Genomic DNA, 22,808 nt, shown 5'->3' with positions numbered 1-22,808 from the left:
GAGACAGAGACACAGAGAGAGAGAGAGAGAGACGAGTTTGGCTCCAAGTCTGGGGGATGAAGCAACTCCTGACACGGCTGCAGGGTGGCAAGGGGAGCAGCCATTAGAAGAGGGATGTCCCTGGGATTGTGAGGTGGGGCAATGAGTAGGGGATGAGGCTGTGACAGCTATAAGATAACACTATTGTGGGACAGGCAGGTTTGAGAAATTATGGGACAATTAGAGAAACAGTTCTACTTCTTCCTGTCCAGCGTTTCTAAACTAAGTCCCCTTTTGTTTTTAGATGGAGAAGAATGTCCTCCTGGACACTTGAGAATATGTTCATTGATGACAGTTCGGAAAACGTTGCTATAGATTGTATTTTCTCTGAGAATTGATGTGTGTCCTTGGGAGCGGAGTGCGTGTGTGTGTGTGTGTGTGTGTATGGTGTGTGGGGGTATGTCATATGTACATGTACGGTGTGGTTTGTGTATGTCTGTGGGAGTATTGTGGTGTGTGTGTATATGTGTGAATATGTGTGTGTGGTGTATGTGTGTGTGCGGGAGTATGCATGTGGTATGAGTGGTGTGTATGTGAATATGTATATGTGAGTGTGCGGGAGTATGCGTGTGGTGTGAGTGGTGTGTGTGTGTGTGTGCGTGTGTGAATACATGTATGTGTGTGTGCGGAGTATGCGTGTGGTGTGAGTGGGGTGTGTGTGTGCATGTGTAAATACATGTATGTGTGTGTGCGGAGTATGCGTATGGTATGAGTGGTGTGTGTGGGTGTGTGTGTGTGAATACGTGTATGTGTGTGTGCGGAGTATGCGTATGGTATAAGTGGTGTGTGTGGGTGTGTGTGTGTGAATACGTGTATGTGTGTGTGCGGAGTATGCGTGTGTTGTGAGTGGTGTGTGTGTGTGAATATGTGTATGTGAGTGTGCGGGAGTATGCGTGTGGTGTGAGTGGTGTGTGTGGGTGTGTGTGTGTGAATATGTGTTAGTGAGTGTGCGGGAGTATGCGTGTGGTGTGAGTGGTGTGTGTGGGTGTGCATGTCCCGCCGCAATTGATTCCTTCCTGCGCAGTGATTTCCTCAGAGCAGGAGTTGATGCAACAGTGATTTGCGCACTGCCCCAAGGATGCCACAGTCCACACCAGCACGTGGAGACCACTGCTGCCACATCCACATCTGGAAGTGGGGTGAGGCAGGTGCTGCGAGAGGAGCATGCCGGGCAGGAGTGATGAGCGAGCAGATGACTCCAGAGCAGGCAGCACGCCAGACTTGTCTCCTTCCTAAATATCCTGGAGAGAACTGACCGTGAAGGAGAAAAGAAAATGGACTTTAGGGGCGCCTGGGTGGCGCAGTCGTTAAGCGTCTGCCTTTGGCTCAGGGCGTGATCCCGGCGTTCTGGGATCGAGTCCCACATCGGGCTCCTCCGCTGGGAGCCTGCGTCTTCCTCTCCCACTCCCTCTGCTTGTGTTCCCTCTCTCGCTGGCTGTCTCTGTCACATAAATAAATAAAATCTTAAAAAAAAAATGGACTTTGGTACAAAGCAAGAGAGGCCACATAGGGTGACAGGGTGTCTGGGGGAGACAGGTCTGCACCTTGGCCAACAGACAGAGCGGGACATTTGACCCTCATCTTGCTGACAGCAAGAGGGGTCATGATGCCCACCGAGGCGCTCACACGGACCCATTCTGCCGAGTTCCTGTGTGGCCTCTTTTGCAAAACGTACCCAAGACAGTCAAGGGAAATGAACATTTTTGAAGTCTAATTTTAATAGGCAATATAAAATAAAATTAGACAAATCAACATACCATTCAATATTATAACCTGAAGACAAAGACCTTTTGGGGGAAAAAAATGCTTCTATTAAGACTTAGAACAGCGTGCGTTAATATACATAGGAGTCACCTGGGTGTCTTGAAAGCCTGCAGGCATTGATGGGGGGGCGAGACCGGCTGGGGCCTGGGATCCTGCACTTCTTTTTTTTTTTTTTTAAAGATTTATTTATTTGAGAGAGAGAGTGTGCACACACACAAGCGGGGGAGAGGGGGTGGAGGAGAAGGAGAGGGAGAAAAGCAGGATCTTCGCCGAGTGAGGAGCCCGAGGCAGGGCTCGATCTCACAACCCTGAGATCATGACCTGAGTCAAAATCAAGAGTGGGACACCTAACCAACTGGGCCACCCAGGCGCCCCGAGATCCTGCATTTCTGAGGAGCTCCCGGTAAGGCAGGTGCTGGTGGTACATGGACCGTATACTTTGAATAGCAAAGTTGTAGTGTATTTTCTAGTCCCTGTTTTTTAAAAAAACCTGTACCTTAACAGATTATCTAGCAGCTTCAGGATCCCTACCTTCTTCGGAAATCTGTATTTTTCTCTGTTGGTATGCAGTGTTGTCTGTTTCAGTTTTGCGATGGTTAATAACAGTATGCTGCGCGACATACGCGAAGCGCCGAGCACGCCAGGAACTGTTCTAAGGGCATTATTTCTCTCAGCTCATTTAACCCTCACAACCGCCTCCTGAGCAGCTACTATGATTGTCCCTATTTTACAGGTCCAAAAACTGAGGGGAACTGAGATGGCAAGTTTATTCCTACTCTTTGCTTTGGTCTTCACTAAGTGAGCCTTATTTCAGTCTGCATTCACAATTCAAACATGACACATAAGTCTATTGATAATCATTCTGAAAATAAAATACAAGACTTTCTGTCCTTCTGAAGAGCCCATTAAGCTCTAATTGTCTTCATTTTGGAGGTTAAGTACCAACAACTTTGCCCGATTCATCCAGATAATTGAGGGAAATTATCCAGCCTCCTTGCAGCCCACGCGTGTATTGAATAAGCCGTGAAGTTTCCAAGCGATCATTTGTTAGCACTCTTTATTGCTAAGGAAAAAAATACAGAATCAAGAAGTATTTGTCTGCCCTAAGCTCCTCTATCTAGTATCTTCTATGTTGAGTGAAACCAGCTCTGCCATTCTGCCCACGACAGTACAACCATGGATTGGTACATGGGCTTTGCCCAGAGAGGACAGCTGTCTCTGAAACAGCTTGACCTGAAAGTAGGTCCAAGGGGATGTTCCATACAAGATAGGGGCAAAGCACCTTTTCTTTAGGGGCATGAAGATGCTAATGACAAGGCAGGTCACAGGGCTAGGCTGTATTCCAAAGGGAGGTTCTCCTTTTGTGTGGCATCGTTTTCCCTTTTGGAGGGGCTGGAGCGAGGAGTATCTGGCTGGCTAAAAAGAGAGTTCTTTCCTTGTATCTTTATCATGCGTCCTCATTACTGAGCGTAATTAGTGTCTGTCTTTTTCAAACTGACATAACGTACTAATAGAACTTGTTGGGTTATATCCAGTGCCTTGCCTGCCACTATCCTTTGGGTTTAAATAAGCTGAAACAACATATATATTCAATTAATATAGTTCTGTTTGGAATTAATTCATGAATGTAGTTTCCTTCCACATTTGTGCAAGACAGATAAGAATATTCTTCTATTCAGGTGCCAGGGTGGCTCGGTTGGTTGGGAGTCTCCCTTCAGCTCAGGTCATGATCTCAGGGTCCTGGGATTGAGCCCTGAATCAGGCTTCCTGCTCAGCGGGAGCCTGCTTCTCCCTCTCCCTCTGCCGCTCCCTCTGCTTGTGCTCTCTCTGTCAAATAAATAAAGTCTTTAAAAAAATGTTTGTCTATTAATTGCTGAATTTGGTGGAAAATGTGAGGCATTTTAAAAGGTCACTTAGCCTCCCAAGAATGTAACCAGCAAAGTGTAAAAGACACGAAAAGAACATTCTCCCCATTTATTTATTTATTTATTTATTTATTTATTTATTTTTATTTGAGAGAATGTGAGGGAGTGTGAGCAAGAGACAGCACAAGCAGAAGGGAGAGGGAGAGGGAGAAGCAGACTCTCGCTGAGCAGGGAGCCCGATGCGGAACTTGATTCCGGGACCCTGAGATCATGAGCTGAGCTGAAGGCAGATACTCAACCGACTGAGCCACGCAGGCGCCCCCTCCCCCTGTATTTAATAAACATTGTTTGCATCTCAAAGTTTATTGTAAGTATACGTTATACATAAATGAATGTTTTTAATTGCTCAGAAATACGTTCTAGCCCTGTTACTGAAGAAAAGTCCTCCAGTGATTACGCAACTATAATAAACTTTGCAACACATCGGGTTAATGATGAAGGCAGTCCTGAAGTCTCCACTAAGTCAGCGTCTACATGCTTCTAAAACTTACTAACAGGGTCTCTATAAGATACGTTCTTTTTTTTTCTATAGGACAAATTATGACTGTATTTTGTTTGTTTTTGATTCCCTTAGGGGAAATGCCGTCATCCCTGTGTTAGCGTTGAAGATGCAGGATGGCCAGGCAGCATCAAATTTGCAGTAAAAGGAGTTAATTTTGCTAAATAATTTCAATACAGTAATATAAATGCAAGTTTTATTTTCCTTAATTTTTCAGTCACGATCATCTTGCCCCGTAAGCCATGGCCTCCTTTTCTTTGTGTTCATCCTGTACGGGGTAAGGGAACGCGAACTAGAAATAATTTATCACTGCCCGGGTAGTTGGCGAAGTCACCAAGATTCAGGCTTCGTAAGTTACCTAAACCACCAGCTTCCACGTTTCTTGACTTCGGGCAGAGCATCAGCATTAACACCCGCTATCTCACGCCCGTCAGGAGCTCTGATAGGTGGTTACATATGTTTGCTGGATTCTTAAAGAAGCAGAAGGAAGGGAGAAATGTCTACGAGAAACTTAGTAGGCAAAAATGCCTCGAACATGGTATTTGGGAAGGGAAATAATTTTTTAAGGTCTTTGGATGGAGAGAAAGAGAAAAAAACACCCCTGGCTAAAGAATCTTTCAGATAACGTTGGGAAAGTTCTTTTTAGAATTACATTTAAAAAAAAAGAAAGAAAAAGAAACTGGGAATAAAAAGGTGAAAGTAAGAAAAGCTGAGAAAAGAGAAAAAAAGGCAAACCGGTAAAAGATGGAGAGGAAACTAAAACTGAGGGAAGCTTGGAATAAAAAGAGGAAAGGATCCAGCGTGTCGCCCTTCCTTCCAAACTGCCTTTGTAGACAGGAATTCCAGTTCACTGCCTCCGTCCGGAGCCTCTGCGTCGTTCGGGAGACCTGTGCGAGCCGGCGCCGAAGCCGAAGCGGCTCGGTTCTGGGTCGCTGGATTCTGAAGCCAGAGCAGGAAGAGCGCCCAGTCTAACCGGGAGCAGCACACATGATAATGATCTAGGGATCATTGGGAGAAAACGAAGATTCCTGGGTGTCTCCTCCTCCGAGTTAATGAAATAGCGGAGCACTGCAACGATGCAAAAAATCCTTTGGTCAATTTAGAGGAACCATGAAGATGGGTTCCTATGCGGATTATTTGCCTTTAGCATGCAGTTCAGCCTCACCGGATCTGGATACGGTGTCCCCACGAAGATGGACCTGTCTGCTTACGAAAACGAAATAGCATTCTAGCACCTTGGTTGGGTTTGAAAGACATTTATGTTAGGTTGTCCTGATAGCGCTTGATCGTGAATAAAGAAAATCAGTGATCGTCTGCAGCATGCTACGGTCAACGTCTCGAGTTTAGCCAAACTGTCATTGACTCATTCATTCATCCAGCAAGTATTTATTCAAGGCCTGCAATGGGCCAGCTGTGGTTCTGGAAGTACGGATTTGGCCATCAGGACATACTTCCTGACTCCGAAGTATTTGACCCACAGAAAAGCAGTGAGAAGACTGACTTTTTAGTCTGATTACAGAACTAGTAGATTTACTCTCAGGTTTACTCACTTTTTACTTTTCACAGAATTTGCTTTTTACTTTTTACACAATTTAAAAACTCTTAAATAGGGAAGAACAGTGGGTGAAGAGAAATGATTCTGGATAGGGCTCAAAAAACAAAACAAAACAAACCCCCAAAAAACCAACAACAAAAACATGACCCTACTGGCCAACTGTAGCTAGGAGCGTAATTCTTTCCGTGCAAGACTGCGTGGCTTTCAACCAGGGCAGCTCCCGAACTAATCAAAATTTCAAAGGACACAGAAGACCACTTAATAGGATTATACCTAAACCTGTTCTAGATTAAATTCCCTGGCTGTTCGGCACCCTGGTAACGAGCCCAGATTTGTATTTACCAAAAGGAGTTGAGAAAAATTCCTCCTTGATAGGAACAAGAGAATATCCTACCTCGCCTAAAAAAAAAAAAAAAGGAAAAAAAAAAAAAGGCAGGAGGGTTGGGGCAGTGGGGACCCGTGCCAGGAAACAGAAAACCCGCCTCCAGTGTATTGTTGGCAAAGTTCAAATGTACCGGGAAGTACTCGGAGCCATGGCCCTCCGCGCCCTCTGATGCAAAACCGCACTGCCCGTTGTTTCAAAAGGCCCATGGCCAAGATCTAACATTTCTCCCCCGGAACAGCGGGCCCAGTAAATATCCACCTCCAGGTGACACAAATGGTTAAGCGTTGACAGAATTTGAAATAGCAAGTACTAAAAACCCTGCCTCCGAGCTGCACCACTAATCTTACTGTACCTTCAGAGCTTGAGGACGTTTGCTACTGACACTAGCAACACACCGGCAGGAAAATTATGGGAAGAGGAAAAAAACACAAACTTGTATTTTTAACCATAAAATGGTTGGAGGAGATGCAGCTGGGTGAAATGAGAAGGAAGCCATATTTTTTTTAATCGTGACGGATAATCCCTTTCCACAGACATGTGTTCACCCCTAAGCTAATTAATGTTCAGACAAAGCTGTCATTCTATTATCCGTGCAAGACACGAAGATGTTCATAAATAGAAAACTATATGAGTAAGAGTTGACGCAAACAGCTTTTCCTGACACCTATGAAAAGTCTTAAAAGTTATTTCTGTATTGACTTGCACCAGCTGGGAAGATTTTCTGCAGCTAATAAAGCAGTTTTCCAAATAGTTTTCTAATAAGGCCAAGTCAGGGTTTAAAACAGACCGTCTGCTTGAAGGTTGGAGAGAAGTCTTAAGAGTTAATTCACTTTTAGTGAAGAAGGCTGATTCATCCCAGATGGTTTGTATTTATACAGGTTCGATAGCTGATGCTTATTTGCAGCATTTTTTAACTCGACCTTATATTTGTTATCAGGAGGCTCTTCCGAGCTGACTTCTTTACTACGGAACTGAGTCTGTGACCCGTACTGTGCCGAGGTGAAAATACGGTAGGACTACCGTTGAAGCGTAAGGCCGCAGCTGGTGTCTAGGCGCTGTGTGTGGAAGGAGAGGCGTGAGCTCTGCTCTGCCGCCTTCACAGGGACGAGGCTTGACGGGATCTGTCACATCAGAGGGCGCCTTGTCACAGTTGTGCCGGCTGGCGTAGATAGAGCTCTGTAAGCACGCCTTCCATCTACAACAAATATTTACATTTGTCATGTTTACAAGAGACGTTCATATTTATTATTTATAAACATGAGTATGCACTCCTACTTATTTAATTTGATTTTATCATAATCCTAACAGGGTAGGCACTAAAATATATTATTGTGTACTTGGGAAAATTTTCCCCAAATCCAAGGCTCTGCAAAAATGTATGTGTCCTCAGAAATCTCTGCTGCTTCTTCCCGCATACAGCGGTTAGCAGCAGAGGCTCCGATTCCCGCGAACATTCTACTTCTGCTGGTAGTTTATCTCTCTAAATCTCAATCTCATTAGCTCTTAAATGGGGATAATCATAGTCTGCCTTCCGAGTTGCTCTAACAATTAAATGAGATAGTGCGTGTAAAGTGCCTCGGGTAAGTGCCTTGGAAAAATAGGCCTAAGTGTGTGTGAGGCACTATTCTTACCTATCGCCTCAAATCTACTGTCAGCGACTGCGAATGTAAACCACCGCGGTATAAACCACCACAAAAGAAAAAAACAGAACAACGCTGCCGGTTCAACCATACAACTATGATGTAATGCTTTTGCTTTTTCATTACTTAAAATTTTTTATTTTACGTTTATTGAGACAGTCTTTTGAGATAGAGACATTGGTTTTATCATATAGCCCTCATGCATATATAAAAATATGAGTGAAAAAAATTGGTTCAGGTGTTCCTAAACTTCACATTCTGAGTCTGACTTCCTGAGTCACTTTTTGTCTCGTAACTGCTGGTGGCTGTGTTTTCTCCACACGGTGTCCTCCCGGCATCAAGGGTTGGAGACGCTGCGTCACCGGCTAAGCCACTGACACTCATCCTTCCGGGTTTCATGCTGGTGCTTCCCGGCTCTTCTGAAATGACAAGAGAAGGTTTTCATTCAGCGCCAGGGTGGACAGTTCTTTCTCAAATAACGACTGAATCATCTGTTGACTGAAACATACAGGAATTGTCTTTATGTCGGCACACCGTCCGGAGAAAAATCCAGTTGACAAATGCACAGCAATGACTCTCCAAATTGGGAAACTAGAATTGATCAAATACAGAATTTTCCCTGTTACTTTTTTCCCTCTCTCGAGTGAGTAAAATGGGATGTGTTACTATCTACAGTCAAAATGAAATTGAAAGTGAGGCACTTCCCTATAGAACATAGGTATTGATTCTAACAGTGTCCACGAAGACCCAACATTTACTTGTTATTTATTCATCTACATTTATGGAGAGTCTAGTGTACGAATGCACAATAGGTAAAGGCATCAGGAATTCAAGGAGATTAAGGCTTAGCCGCTGAGACAAAGTGACAGACGCAGCTCTCGGTCAGAGGGGGAGAGCAAACCTGTGAGCTAACACTGAATGCAGCGGCCGGAGGTCCTAAGAGCTGCATGCACAGGGTATACTGGTGGCACAAAGGAGACCTCCTCGGTGGATTCTAGTTGGACCTGAAATGGAAAAATGAAAATGAAACTACAGGCCAGTAAGGGGGGAAGGGGCATTGTGGGCAAAAGGGGTTTTCCTCAAAGGAAACGCTGTGATTTCCTTTTCTCTTTCTTTCTTTCTTTCTTTCTTTCTTTCTTTCTTTCTTTCTTTCTTTCTTTCTTTCTTTCTTTCTTTCTTTCTTTCTTGAAGATTTATTTATTTACCTATCTATTTGAGAGGGGGCAAGGGGCAGAGGGAGTGGGAAAGAGAGTCTTAAGCAGATGCGGGGCTTGATCTCAAGACCCTGAGATCACGATCTCAGCTGAAACCAAGAGTCTGACACTTAACTGACTGAGCCACCCAGGCACCCAGAAACATTGTGATTTCTGATTTTTCTTCAATTTTATTTTATATGTCCTGTCCGTGTTCCTTGCACTGATAGGTTGAAATCAGCCATTGCTCTTCTTTCTTCTGGGAATGTCTTTTTATAACTGTTGTCTATTCTCCTCTTGGGTTATGTTCATTTATGGATTTGTAGGAACTTTCTATGTACTAAGGACATTAACTCATTCTACAATATGTATTTTGCAAACATATTCTCCATTTGTCTTTTAAATTTGTTGGTAGCAACCTTTATATTCCAACAGTTTAAATATTTCCCCAGTCAAATCTGTCAACATTTTCCTTTATGGTTACAAGGTTTTAGATTTGCTCATAAAGGCCTTCCCTACCCTAAAACACATTTTAAAAATTTCTTATATTTTCTTCTATCTTAAGGGATTTTTTACATGAAAGTCTAAGCTAATATTAATTTTTGAATATTGCATGTGGTTAGTATAACTTTTTCCCCCCAAATGCATGTTGAATTTAAACCTAACCTTAGATTTTCTGTTAGTTCTTACCAGATTGTTATTAACTTAGAAAATTATAAGCAGGCAACTTTCAACAATCAATGCCAACAAAGGAATGTTGTGTTACACATGAAATAAAACAACCCTTTTAGTTTCAGGTGTCAGAACTTTCTGTCAAAATAACTTTGGAAAGAGAAGACTTTTTTTGGTTCTAGTAAAGCAAGAAAGGGCAGGGATGCGTCGGTCTCAGAAATGGGTGGATCTGGGGATTTGAAAGTCAGAAAAACCAAGTCTACCATTTGTTTCTGCTTCTCTCTTTGTGTTGGTTCTTTTCTCCAACTGCTAACAGATTTTTTCCATATGGTAGGAGAAATGGGTACAGAGCATTCCAGACACATTCTCCCAGTTCAACAACCAGAGAGGGAATGTGTTCCCTATCAGATCTAATAAAAAACAAATCTCAGGGTAGAAGTCTAATTACACTACCCTTTAGTCACTGTTCATTTCTTTCTCAGGCAATGACCCATTCCCAGACCCAGAGGAGGGAGTTCTGTGCTCTGACTGAGCGGACCTGGGTCGCGCTCCCAGCCCAGCTGCCAAAGCGGTAGGATCTGGTAGTAGAAGAAAGAGATCACAGACATAACTGCCAAGAAAATCACTAACAAACAATCAGTCCCTCCACTGTGTGATTTGCTGCAATCAATAATCACAAAAGCAGGGGCGCCTGGGTGGCACAGCGGTTGAGCGTCTGCCTTCGGCTCAGGGCGTGATCCCGGCGTTCTGGGATCGAGTCCCACATCAGGCTCCTCTGCTGGGAGCCTGCTTCTTCCTCTCCCACTCCCCCTGCTTGTGTTCCCTCTCTCGCTGGCTGTCTCTATCTCTGTCAAATAAATAAATAAAATCTTTAAAAAAAATAATAATCACAAAAGTAATATAAGCATTTACCATTTTCTTGTTGACTACATTAGAGTTTTAGACATGCAAGTGGCCTTTCTCAATTTTTTACTAACTTAGGCTTGTATTAAAATTGACTTCCATAACCTCAATACACAATGATTTATTTGAAACCTGGGTTTTCATTATTTGGCCTAAGATAAGCTGTTCAATCTCACCTAGTTCAAGACTTTTCATCTGTAAAACGAGGTCTTTGATCTTATGATGTAGGGAAACGGAAAGAAGATGATCCCAAAACACAAAGGAGTCTGGGATTCAGTTTTTGCCACAGATGCTTCCAAAATCTACAAGGGCATATGAGTAGGTGCCCTTAGGAGGTGAACTAGCACTTTCATTAGGCGAACTCTGCTAATGGCATCATGCACCTGTATCCTGCATGCCCTTCTAGATCTTGCATGTGTTACTTAAGGGAACGATAAAGCCCAGAACCAGAATTTTCTCTATATGAGCCAGGAGCTCTTTTAGGAGCAAGTAATGGAAACCCAAATTAGGTTAATGGGGTAAAAAACTATTTACCAGTTTCTATACCTCGAATGGGGAACGCACAGCAATGAAGGAAAAACTACAGGAACTGGGGTCTTAGAAACTGTGACTGGAGACTCAAAGTCACCAGTGCCCTGTGTCCATTTTGTTCACTGCTTAATTTTACTTCTCTTTGCCTTTTTAGACTCATTATTTTGTAACGGAGAGGGGTGGGGGGGCATGGCTGCCAGAAACCCCAGGTGAGAAATCATAGCCAAAAGACATATTTCTACCCCAAGAAATGCCTCTGTCCCTAATTGGCTTATGTGCACATGACTTGGGCCAACCTCTGTTGGAACGGGAATTGGCACAGATTGACTTCTGTGGCCAGGGAGATGGCATCTATTCACCAAAAACTGGGGTGGATGTGGAATATGGCTGCCAGACTTAGCAAATAAAAGTTCATCCCATATTTAATCTGGCAACCCTAGGTGGGAGAGCTTTCTGAACAGGCAAAATTAATAACCACCCCAGTTTACTCCACTGTTGCTCAAGAACCTGCCTTGTGCCTCCGCCATGTTGCTTGTACCAGTGGGTAGATGCACGGGCAGACAGACAATGGCTGTCACCACAGGAACTTGGCTCGGCATGAAGGATGTGCTCTATGTTTTTGTCCTCCTTGAGAAACGCTGTCTTTGTTTTTCTTTTTCTTTTTTTTTTAAAGATTTTATTTATTTATTCGACAGAGATAGAGACAGCCAGCGAGAGAGGGAACACAAGCAGGGGGAGTGGGAGAGGAAGAAGCAGGCTCCTAGCAGAGGAGCCTGATGTGGGGCTCGATCCCACAACGCCCGGATCACGCCCTGAGCCGAAGGCAGACGCTCAACCGCTGTGCCACCCAGGCGCCCCTGTCTTTGTTTTTCTTAAAGCTAACATGCCTTTTCCATAAGCATCGTGGTGGCTGTGAGCTATGTATTCTATCCCCGCCATAGAATCACAGAGCTGGGGAGAGGTCTGCAGGTCCCGGTTGGCCCTTGGAAGTGGTTGGTAATTTTGGAGTACAGAGAGTCATCTGCCCAAGAATGTCATGCGTGGCCATCTCTTGATGAGGAGGCTGTACCAACTCCAAGTGTTTCTGGAGCTTAAGGAGACAGCAGAAGAAGGAGATGAGGCTGGGGAGCAATCCAAAGGAGATTTGACCAGCGAGGAGTTGACAAAGACCTTCCATAGCAGAGCAGACCTGCTCAGTCCGTGTTTTAGACAAACACACGGTTTAGGGACCATAAGGGGCAGGGCCAAAGGGAAGTAGCCTGATGGGAAGCAGGTGCATTGGTCCCATTGAAGGATGATGGGGGTTTCAGTTCCAGCAGTGGAGGTAGGAGGGTAAAGGAGACGCCTTTACGCAGTCCAGACTGATATATCAACAGGAATTGGTGGTTGATACTTTCCATATTTAACCTCACTCCTGCTGTTAGCTTTAACCAGTGACATATCATCAGTTTCTCACACTGTCAAGAACCCATAAGCCGCACACGTTGATTTTTTAAAAAGCCATATTCAAATATTTGCTAAAATACCACACAATTATTGAGTTCATCATATTCACACCATTTTAATGATGTTTTTAAGTGAAAGTACTTTTCATACATCTGTCCGCTTAATGTTTATTTTTACTGTGGGAGTTATATGCACAAGGATGATTCTACCATGGTGTTGGTTTAAGTGATTTTTAAAGAAAATATGCAATGATCTAAATTCACTCTTTTACTTGCCATGATTCCCATTTTGGCCTTACCTTCAAAGTGATGCAGTGGGGAAAATGTCAGATCAAGTGTTAACTGACCTGTTGCAGACATACGTCTTACTTGCACGGGTCAGCTGGATGACCATGGACGTGGGGCAGAATCTCGGATTCTCCACCTACAAAATGAGGGACCTTGGGCCAAGTCATGTCTCAAGAGCCTTCCAAATCGAGTACATCAGTTTTGGTGGCTGGAGAAAGTATAATTGAGCCCAGGAAAAGATGGTGACCTTTTGCTGAATGCTACCTCTTTCTTATAAAGTAAGCAGCAATCTCAGATATGGGTTTAAAACACAGGCTTTGGAACCCAGCAGACCTGGGTTTGAATCCTGATCCTGACATTTCACATCTCCTCTTCCCTAAGCCTCAGCCTTTGCATTTCTGAGACAGAAATGGAAATACCTGCTTCCTACTGTCATCACAAAGGATGCATGAGATGAGGTATGGGGAGCACTTGACACACGGCTAGGCACCCAGCAAACCCCCAAAATGTGGAAGTTGGCAATACTATTCATTCCATGCTGTGCCAGCACAGAACTAGAGAAGTTCTTCCAATCATTCATTTGTTTGTACATTTATTCAATTGTTCATTCAAGGAATGCTACATGCTACATCTGCCCAATAAATATTTGCTTGGGCGTGCAAATCGGCATGGCCTCTGGCTGCAGACTCCCGTCAACAGTTTTTATATTCGAACTCTCTGGCTTCCCCAGCATGCTGTGATTGCAAGATTAAGGCCCATTTGGAATTGTTACCATTATGTTATCTTTAAAAGTAACAGGCTCCTGGTTTTAATTAATCTTGGCCCCTAAGATTTTCATGAAAAGAAAAGCCGGTGAACTCACGCGGGAGCATCTATTTCCAGAGTCATTTGCGTGTGAAACTGCCAAAGGCAGCCTGGGTGACTGTCCTGTGGAACATCTGCACAGTGTTTGTCATTTTGGCATCTGAGAACTTTGTAAATATGTGCAGACCCGTGACAACCTCAGGATTTTGTTTCCAAATGTGCCATTGATGAATAATGGCTCAAATGAGCAAAATCATCTAGGCGACAATTTGGGTGGAGAGCAAGGATGGGAATTACAATGTGTTTCCAAGGGCTCTGAGGGTAAAAATCCATTCCTATCATTGCAAAACAATGAAGTCTTTGGAAGCACAATAATGTGTAGGATGGCTTTAGAATCAGACAACTTGCTTTTGTTTTGGAAGCGCAAATTCAAGTCTGGCCTCAGATAATCACTGGCAGAAGCAGCTTTCTTGATTAAGTCAGTCCCATGAAAGAACATGTGTCTTTATTACAGAGAGCACCTTCTCCTAATTCCCACCTTAGAAGCAAAGGCCAAGTTCCCTTCAGCTGAGCTCATGGCTCCGTCAAGCCAGGGCTCACTGCCTCAATCCCAGCCACTGGTAATTTGAGATAAATTCAACTTGCACGTTCTCTGCTAGCGCCCCAGTGGCTCTCTCTCCTTTTAAACGACTCAATCTTTTGTCTTCAGATGGTATCTTGGAGATGTGCAAAGGCACTAAGGAGATTATTTTTGAACATCTCCTAGAACTCGAGAAACTCCTTCACAGAAGGTTGAAACCATGCCTGGTCATTTAGTCTGACTCGACTTAAAAAGGCATCAAATACAAATAGATTCTGGGAAATAAATCAACTTCAGGCTTTTTACTGCTGACGGCTTAAAATAATTCCCAAAAAGGCTAATTATGCCTTTCTTTGCTCAGTAGTTGGGCTTAATAATAAACACCAAACATATGGCAAAGACTGGGCTGCATGAACCCTCATAGCGTTCTGCTCGGCAGCAGGGGTAGATTGGTCCTAAAGAAATTATGTACAAGGAGCTTACATGTATTAACAATCGTAGTTGTAATATCTATTTATCTATTACCACGGAAAACTATAACTGCTAACTGGCTTCTAAAAATTTCTCTCAACTTTCTAGGAATCAAAGGAGCATCATGTAAAACAACACTCACAACCTATTTTTCACCGATCAGATTAGTAGAGTTTTTAAATGATGGTAATACTAAAGAGGATTTGATGAAATATGCATTTTCATACCTTATGGTGAGACTATAAATTGGAACCATCTTTCCGGACAGCAATTTGGCAAGAGATACCAGGCTGTAAAAAACAAAAATTCATATATTTTGATCCCATCATTTCATTCCCAGAAATCTATCTTAAGGAAATAGTATAAACCGTGGATAAAGATTTAAATCTAAGACTGTTCCCTGCAATACCGTTTCTAAGAGCCAAATGTACAATGAAAGAAGAATGATCAAGCAAACTGCGTGTCTACCACATTCTACCGGGCATGATACAATCGTTCAAAATCATGTCGACAAATACTCTCAAAAGCAGAGGGGGGAATGCAAATAGGATCTAGAACAAGAGTTACGCCATGATCTTGACTATTTAAAATAATATAGCTGGGGCGCCTGGGTGGCTCAGTCGTTAAGCGTCTGCCTTCGGCTCAGGGCGTGATCCCAGCGTTCTGGGATCGAGCCCCACATCGGGCTCCTCTGCTGGGAGCCTGCTTCTTCCTCTCCCACTCCCCCTGCTTGTGCTCCCTCTCTCGCTGGCTGTCTCTCTCTCTGTCAAATAAATAAATAAAATCTTTAAAAATAAATAAATAAAAATAAAATAAAATAATATAGCCAACGCATTGTGGACATCAAAAGATGTTATTTTGAAAACGTCGGCAGTTTGTGAGTTCCAGGAAAGAAGCTGAAATGTGCCTTAGTCAGGGATTGGGGGACAGAGGGATGTGCCTCGGGCACTGTCCTCGGGGAGGCTCTGAACTAGTGGAAAAATCTAAATCCAACTGCAAGAAAGACACTGTTTAATATTACCAAAGTCAGCCTCCACTGTAGGCACTACGAGCCTCTAAAGAGCTCTGGCACGTGTTTAAGTGGCGAGGGTTTATGGAGCCCCCATCGTGTGCCGCGGTGCCAGTGAGGGGGAGACAGTATCCGGCAACAGAAACACGGTTCCTGGCTTCCTGGAGCTTACAGTCTGATCCGTCATCAGCAGCAAGCAATCCACCAATACTTCTTGGTAGTGGCATTGAGTCAGGGTCGGGGAAAGAGACGGCCGGTGGGATGTGTATGGCTCAGGGATGCTGGACAGAGCAACATGGGGTACTCTGTTGTGAGGTTCCTTCCCTACCCCGAAATGGCCTCGTGTGATCCTCGAGACATATGAAGTCTGTTAAACATGACTGCCTCGTGGTAGCTGCACCATGCAGAATAACGGGGGGGGGGGGGGGGGGGGCACAGAGCAGCCAGACAGGCATCCGCGAGCAGCCGAAGCCTACCCAGGAGAGGCCGAGACAGAAGCAGGAGCGGCTGCCAGTTCAGGGCGGGAGGTGAAGAGAGTCAGGATAGCGGGGGGCCCACGCAGGCTAACCCCCCCTCCACCGCGCAGAAATATTCAAGACGGGGTTGCCCTTCATTCACCTTGAGGGGAGCTCAGACGATTATTCTTTTAATATGAGAGGAAAGGCCGGAAAACATGAAGCCTCTCTACAGCAGGTAAGAGAGAGAGAGAGGTAAAATCCCGGGAGGAGATAAACCAAACACCGCATGGGCATAAGTGGGGTTATGGGCGTATTCATTGTTTTCGTCCGGCCACGTGTATTATGACGACATGCACGAGACGTCACTTTCAAAACCTCTGCTCTTACAACTCTCGTGTCATTCGTGTGTACTCCTACTACTCTTAGCTTCCTTCTTCATCTTTCTCATCATTTTTCTTTTGCTTCCTTCTCTCCTTTGCCTGCCCACTGATCACAAGTCTTGTCAGCCAGTCACATGTAGAAGCAGCCTTTTTTTTTTTCCATGACCTATATTTGGTGTTAAAATAGCAAAGCTCATCGTGCACTGTGTTAAGCATTCACACGTATTGATTCTTTTAATCCACACAACAAACCTCCTGGGTAGTAATACCACTACTCCTCTTCGGCCGACAAGGACGCCGACGTGCAGAGATCTCAACCAACCTGCCCAGGCATCCTGGTGAACAGCAGGACTGAACACGGAACCTGGGAGCTCAGGCTCCAGAGCACACACACCGGCTCCACTGGACAGCGTGGGGGGAAACATAAAGGACACCAGTTATATTTCTTGTCCCAAGACTGCTTAGCATCTCGGCTTTTCTATAAAATTGAGGGTACAATTCCTGGGGTCCCGAGCCCAAGTATCTCATAAGTGCTGCGACACAGATCCCGGCTGAGTGCTTTAGAATGCTCACTGTTCCCAGTATGCCACACCCTCGCCAAAAGAAAGTTCTCCAACTCCAGTACTTATCCAGGCGGTCTTGCCTAAGTGACTTAGGTGTTCTGGATTTAGTTTTTCAATCTATGAAACAGGTTAGTAATACCCACCTCATTAGACAATATGTATATATCCTTAACACAATGCTAGAGCATAATTAGTTCTCAATAATATTAGCTATTTTTTCCCATTAGTCATTAGCAAACTTTATATGGAAGAGGACTCACTTGTCCTTTTGTAGCTTACATTCCAGAAATCAGCAAACTACAACCTATAGGTTAAATCTGGCCCACTGCCTATCGGTATAAATAAAGTTTTATTGGAACACAGCCATGCTCATTCATTGATGTGTTGTTTATGGCTGCATTCATTTTACAACAGCAGAGCTGACTAGTTGCAACAGAAACTATATAGCCTGAAAAGCTTAAAATATTTATGCTTTGGCCTTTTATTGAAAAAGTTTGCCAACCCCTGCTATGGACACACTTACCATGGCAATAAAAGAAATCGACACAGTCAGTATCCTTTTGTCAGATTTTAGATACGTATCTCTGCTTGTTTCGTTTATTGTACAGAAAGCTAAAGTAAGAAGGTTTATTTTCTAGGCAAATAATATAGAAAATGTATAAAATAGAAATAAAAAAGTTGCAATCTTTAAAAAAATCACAGATACACAAAGTTATTTGGCAAGATGTGAAATGGTTTATAAATTCCCACATCATTTGTCCTTCCATGTGTCTTTCAACTTTGCTGCTGAAGGCTTCTATCCTAGGCACTGATATTCTTATCAGGGAGGCAATGATGTATGTTTCAGCCCCTTTGTTCATACGTTTGGGTATCATCTGCCTTGCCCAGAGATGAATCAAAATGAAACATTACAGGAGTGACGATGGTGGAGGTTATGGCTTCCAGAATAAAACAGCAGCCTAGTGATCTATAGAATGTCTCCAAAGGATATTAAATTAATCAGCCAAGGATTATTGTGTATTTTCCTGAACATCTGTGGGCTCTTTCTTTAGGTTGTCTGGGTGGAGTTTCTGTGATGAGCGGGGGAAGCACTGTTATTGTCATACAGATGGTATGTGGGGAGAGACTCTGGGTAGGCAGCAGGAGCTCAGCATTCAGAAGTCCAGTGGCTTCTCTGGGACTATGAAGACATGCTGGCCTGAGGAAGGAAGGTGGTGCTCTATGGTTTGTTTAGAGAAGGCTTAGGTTGGTAGGAATGGAGAATTTGTTTTTCCTATTGTGCTCTTTCCGAATCAAACAGCAGCCAAAAATCCCAGAGAAGAGAGAGACAGAGAGAAAGAGAGAGAAATAGAGAGACCTCTTTTCAGAAGGATAATTGAGGAGAGGGGTCAACCGAAAATGTACGGCAATTGTACACGCATCCTTACCAAGACAGGGATTCCTTTCCAATTCCAGTTCACATCACGTGACGAAGATCACAGATCCTAACTAACCAGGGACTTGGGGGAGCCTGGTTTGGAGGCAGAGATACAGGATGGAGACATGGAAACAATGTAGTTTAATGTAAAAAGCTATTTTGTCTCCAGCCTCCACCAAATGAATTGTGACAAAAATTACTTTTCAAGGAAGGTACTTACCTGGAAAGGTATAATATCAGGGTTTGGTTAGACAGTACTGCACAGAGATAAAACTGAATGCCATTGCCAGAGTCAGAGGAGAAAACCAGGGAGTTGGGACTCAGAAAGACCTGTTTGCGGTGCAGGTCAGCCACTAGTCCTAGTAGAATTTGGAAGAAATTACTTCACCTCTCAGAGCCTCCCTTTGCCCTGCCCACAGTCAGCCACACTCACACATAGAGAAAATGGCGACCCCCACTCACGACCCAAGGCTCTCTGCCTCACCCTTCAGCTTTAGGCCCCTCTACACCCACACTTTTTCTTGCCCTCTTTCTTCCCAAAAAAATGGAGTGCCACTCCTCTTTTTCCCTTTAAGGCCAGCTGTGTCCTTGCCTATCTTCCCTCCCACCTCCTCTGGAATCCCAGTCTCTGTATTACCTGTCTGGTCCTCTCTACCCTACCACCTATTAACATGAGCATATATTCCCCATCTCTCCCCTGAAATTCCCTGACCTTCCATTTACTTCCTCATTCTGGAGACACTTGGGGGCCATTGGCTCTCAGTTTTCCCTTCCCTGGATATTATTGCCTTCTCTGGATATTCTTTTTAATGTTTAATGTTTATTTAACATTTATTTTAATATTTAAAAAAATATTTTCACTAGGTTGTTCATTTTATTTTCATAGTTATATTATAGAGTCTTAAAAATTAGGCATAGTTGGGGCGCCTGGGTGGCACAGCGGTTAAGCGTCTGCCTTCGGCTCAGGGCGTGATCCTGGCGTTCTGGGATCGAGCCCCACATCAGGCTCCTCTGCTGTGAGCCTGCTTCTTCCTCTCCCACTCCCCCTGCTTGTGTTCCCTCTCTCGCTGGCTGTCTCTATCTCTGTCAAATAAATAAATAAAATCTTTAAAAAAAAATTAGGCAAAGTTATGCGCAAAGCCCAATTCCACCACTTGCTGGCTGTGTGAACATGAACACCTTAGTTACCCTTCTATACCTGTTGGTTTCCTTGTCTGTTAATTTGCAATAATGTATTTATTTTGATTTTAGGACTAATGAAAAAACACAGACAAGTGAAGAGATATAACTAATCCAATATCTATTTGTATAAGAAGATACTTTTTTGGAGATTATGTTTGTAAAATACATATCAACTTTTTCCCTTTGTTGACATGATTTGACCTTTCCTTGTGAAATCTATTCTCTCCCTTCTCCTCTTGCACCTCCTTCTCCTTGGATAATGACACATTACAAATAAAACCAGTCTTCCGCCAGAGTAGGGGAGGAGTAGGCTGAATTAGAATTATCTGGGCCCCCATACTCATTCTCATTCCACTACCAGAAATTCTGATTCAGTATTCAGTATTCAGAGGGGGGCCTGAAGAATTTGAGTTTTGAAAAGATGCTCCAGATGATTCAAATACTTACCCCTTCCATCCCAACCTGCCTCCCAAATAGAAATCGCTGCTTTGACTTTAGGCAGGTACCCCAAGCTAGGCCTCGGATCCTTCACAAGACACCTGCAGTCACAGCTGCGCGCCTGTTCAGTTAAATTAGCTGTGTGCCTTCCCGGGAACTAGATGCATCCTTGACAACCTGTTTCTATCAGGCAGCTTTTGTCCTTTCTTTATAAGGACTCGAGACAACCGTTTTTGGCTGGGCCAAGTGTGTAATTGGAAGTCTTTGGGAGATCTTTTTTGGACTTCTATGCCAATTAAGTATTTTCATGTCTAACTTCCTACTTCGATGCAATTAGACGAATGCAATCCATGCTTGCAGCTTCTGACCTGCAAATCCCAACAAAATCTCCACCAGCTATTTCTGGGAATTCTCAGAGATTACTCATTAGTGACTTCTGATATTTTTGTTCTCTCTCCTTGCTCCCTCCCCTGGGTGTTGCTCTCTTGAACCTGCTGGACTCACCACGGCTTCCCCTTGAGTCTGCTGTGTCTATTCCCTCTTCTGGGTGTCACGGCCTCAGCTGGACAGTCCCACTGCTCTGGCCATACCACCCACCCAATAGGCCTGCGGCCTCTGCAGGCTGCCAGTGTCAATTCAAGGGGAACAGGCCCCCCAGACTGCTACTGGGAAGTAAGGGGAAAGTGACTCTTTCTGTATTCAGTGTGAGGTTCTCTTAGGGAACATCAGAGCAATGTGATTTGATTAATCAGCATAAAAGATACTAGAAATAAATTTTCAATGGTGAAACTAGTAGTATTCAAGATGTGTGCTTGGCTGGACCTTGATAAGGATATTTGAAATGTTTCTTAGCCCCTTTTGGAGTTTGGATTAAAGACTAAGGAATTTCAAATGCTAACCAAAGAATATACTAACCCTTAGATGTAGGCGAAAATCAATTTGCATATATCTATCACATTGTTCGTACTGAACTGTTTCAAATTAAAATACCATGCAGGCAATACAGCAGACCGATACATACTTCTAGTGGCCATCTGGATCAGGAGACAAATCCGAAAGATGAGCTCTCTGCTATACTCAGAATCGCCCTTCCCATTAATATTTAAGAATCAGTAACATTCTATTTAAAAAAAAAAAAAAAGAAATTGTAACATTCTAATTCAGAGTATTGAACCTGATTCCTTTTTCTAGAATGACTTTGTTTTCTCTTGCGAAGTTCCCTGGACTCATTCGATGAGACTTTGGGTGGCCCACCCAACATTTCCCCAAATATGCCCAGACGTGGCATTCCAGCTACACATAGCTCTTGAATTTGCTCCCACATTAGTACTTATATGTTCCCCCATCCTCCAGTCAGATTTTTCCTCTCGATAACAGAGCTGCCCTTTCCTTCTCTTTCAAGAGCTGTTGATCACAGTTAGCTTCAATGACACCCCTGTTTCACTTTGCTGTTAGAAGTGGAGCAGGACTAGTCACTCACTCCTCATTTATCAGTTGTAACCCATTTATAAATAGACTTAAGGAGTCAAATGAGAAACAGTATAGCACTGGCGAAGTCGATGTGAGTAATGGGCACAGACACTTGACTTCTTTCTCCAATTTGGACTCACCCACTGATGCAACTAAACAACTGGAGAAATGCAGACCTTCCTAGCAGGTGAAGGTCTAAAGCAGCTATAGAAGATCAGCTATTTGAAGCAACTCCTTCTGAAGTCAGACAAATCCAAACAGGAAAAACGTGAGCCAAGGTATAACATGAGCCACTGACCCATTAGACCCCCCCGGGAGAGACCCAGAGGACATCGAGACCCTCCCCAACTTCCTGCTCCAGGCTGTTAAGATGCAGACGGGACAGGAGAATGGCTCCCTCCCCCATACACTCTTGGTCAAATCCTTTCACCTGTAGGGCACATTTATAACGTCCCTTCCCCCTACACTCACTTTTTAAGAGGTTATAAGGGGTCTTCTGTACTAAAGGAATAGAAGTTTCCGAAGAAGGAGAAAAATGAAGTTAAATGCCCTCTTCCTGGTTCTCTCCAGCTTTCTTTCCTCCTAGGCAACTGGAGGTAAGATTGGGGTGGGTGAGGGGCTTCTGCTTGGGAAGGACTTCTCCTTTTTGAGGGCCTCGTGGGCCCGGGTAGGGCCTCGGGTAGGGCCCGGAGAAAGGGAGCCCTGAGCCTGCTGTCAGGTTTACCCATCTCCACCTTCAGTTAATGGGGGTAAACAGATGGCCATGTGTCTGCCTGCTCAGCCAGCACAGAAGTTAGAGAGGTTCGAACCGCAAGACCTAGATGCCTATTAGAAAGTCAACATTTCCCAGGAATAGCCCTTAGGCATTTGTGCCCCCAGAACCAAGTGGAGCATCTCCACAAGCCATTCGGATAACAGGCAGCCCTGTCATCTCTTTGCTGTTTGTGGAGACCAGCATTGCACCACAGATAAGCCTCTCCCAAAACACCTGCTTGTATTTCCACGTATGTCTAGCATCAGCATTAACCCCACTTCATCATCATAGGATGATGATTTGTTCTTAAGCCAAGACTGTGCACTGTTTCTATCCCTGCACACTCAAGTAACAGCAGTGGACATGTGCTTGATTGCTTCTGATACAAATACTAGTAACTATTTTGGAAACCTGACAGTTGCTCGTCAAATTCTTTTCTAATG

The 22,808-nt window shown here is 43.9% G+C and overlaps 1 long non-coding RNA gene across 1 annotated transcript; it reads right to left on the bottom strand.

Moving 5' to 3' along the window:
- Window positions 1-7,922: 7,922 nt before the first annotated feature.
- On the bottom strand, window positions 7,923-17,701 carry LOC113250614 (uncharacterized). Its single transcript, XR_006408756.3, has 4 exons — window positions 16,794-17,701; window positions 14,922-14,984; window positions 8,709-8,811; window positions 7,923-8,226 (listed from the first exon to the last, which is right to left on the bottom strand). It is a non-coding gene; the product is annotated as an uncharacterized LOC113250614 (long non-coding RNA).
- Between the last annotated feature and the right edge of the window lie 5,107 nt (window positions 17,702-22,808).

The sequence above is a fragment of the Ursus arctos genome, unplaced genomic scaffold (genome assembly GCF_023065955.2).
Source record: "Ursus arctos isolate Adak ecotype North America unplaced genomic scaffold, UrsArc2.0 scaffold_1, whole genome shotgun sequence".
In the NCBI taxonomy this organism is placed as follows: Eukaryota; Metazoa; Chordata; class Mammalia; order Carnivora; family Ursidae; genus Ursus; species Ursus arctos.
This window is presented reverse-complemented; position numbering and strand designations above follow the sequence as displayed.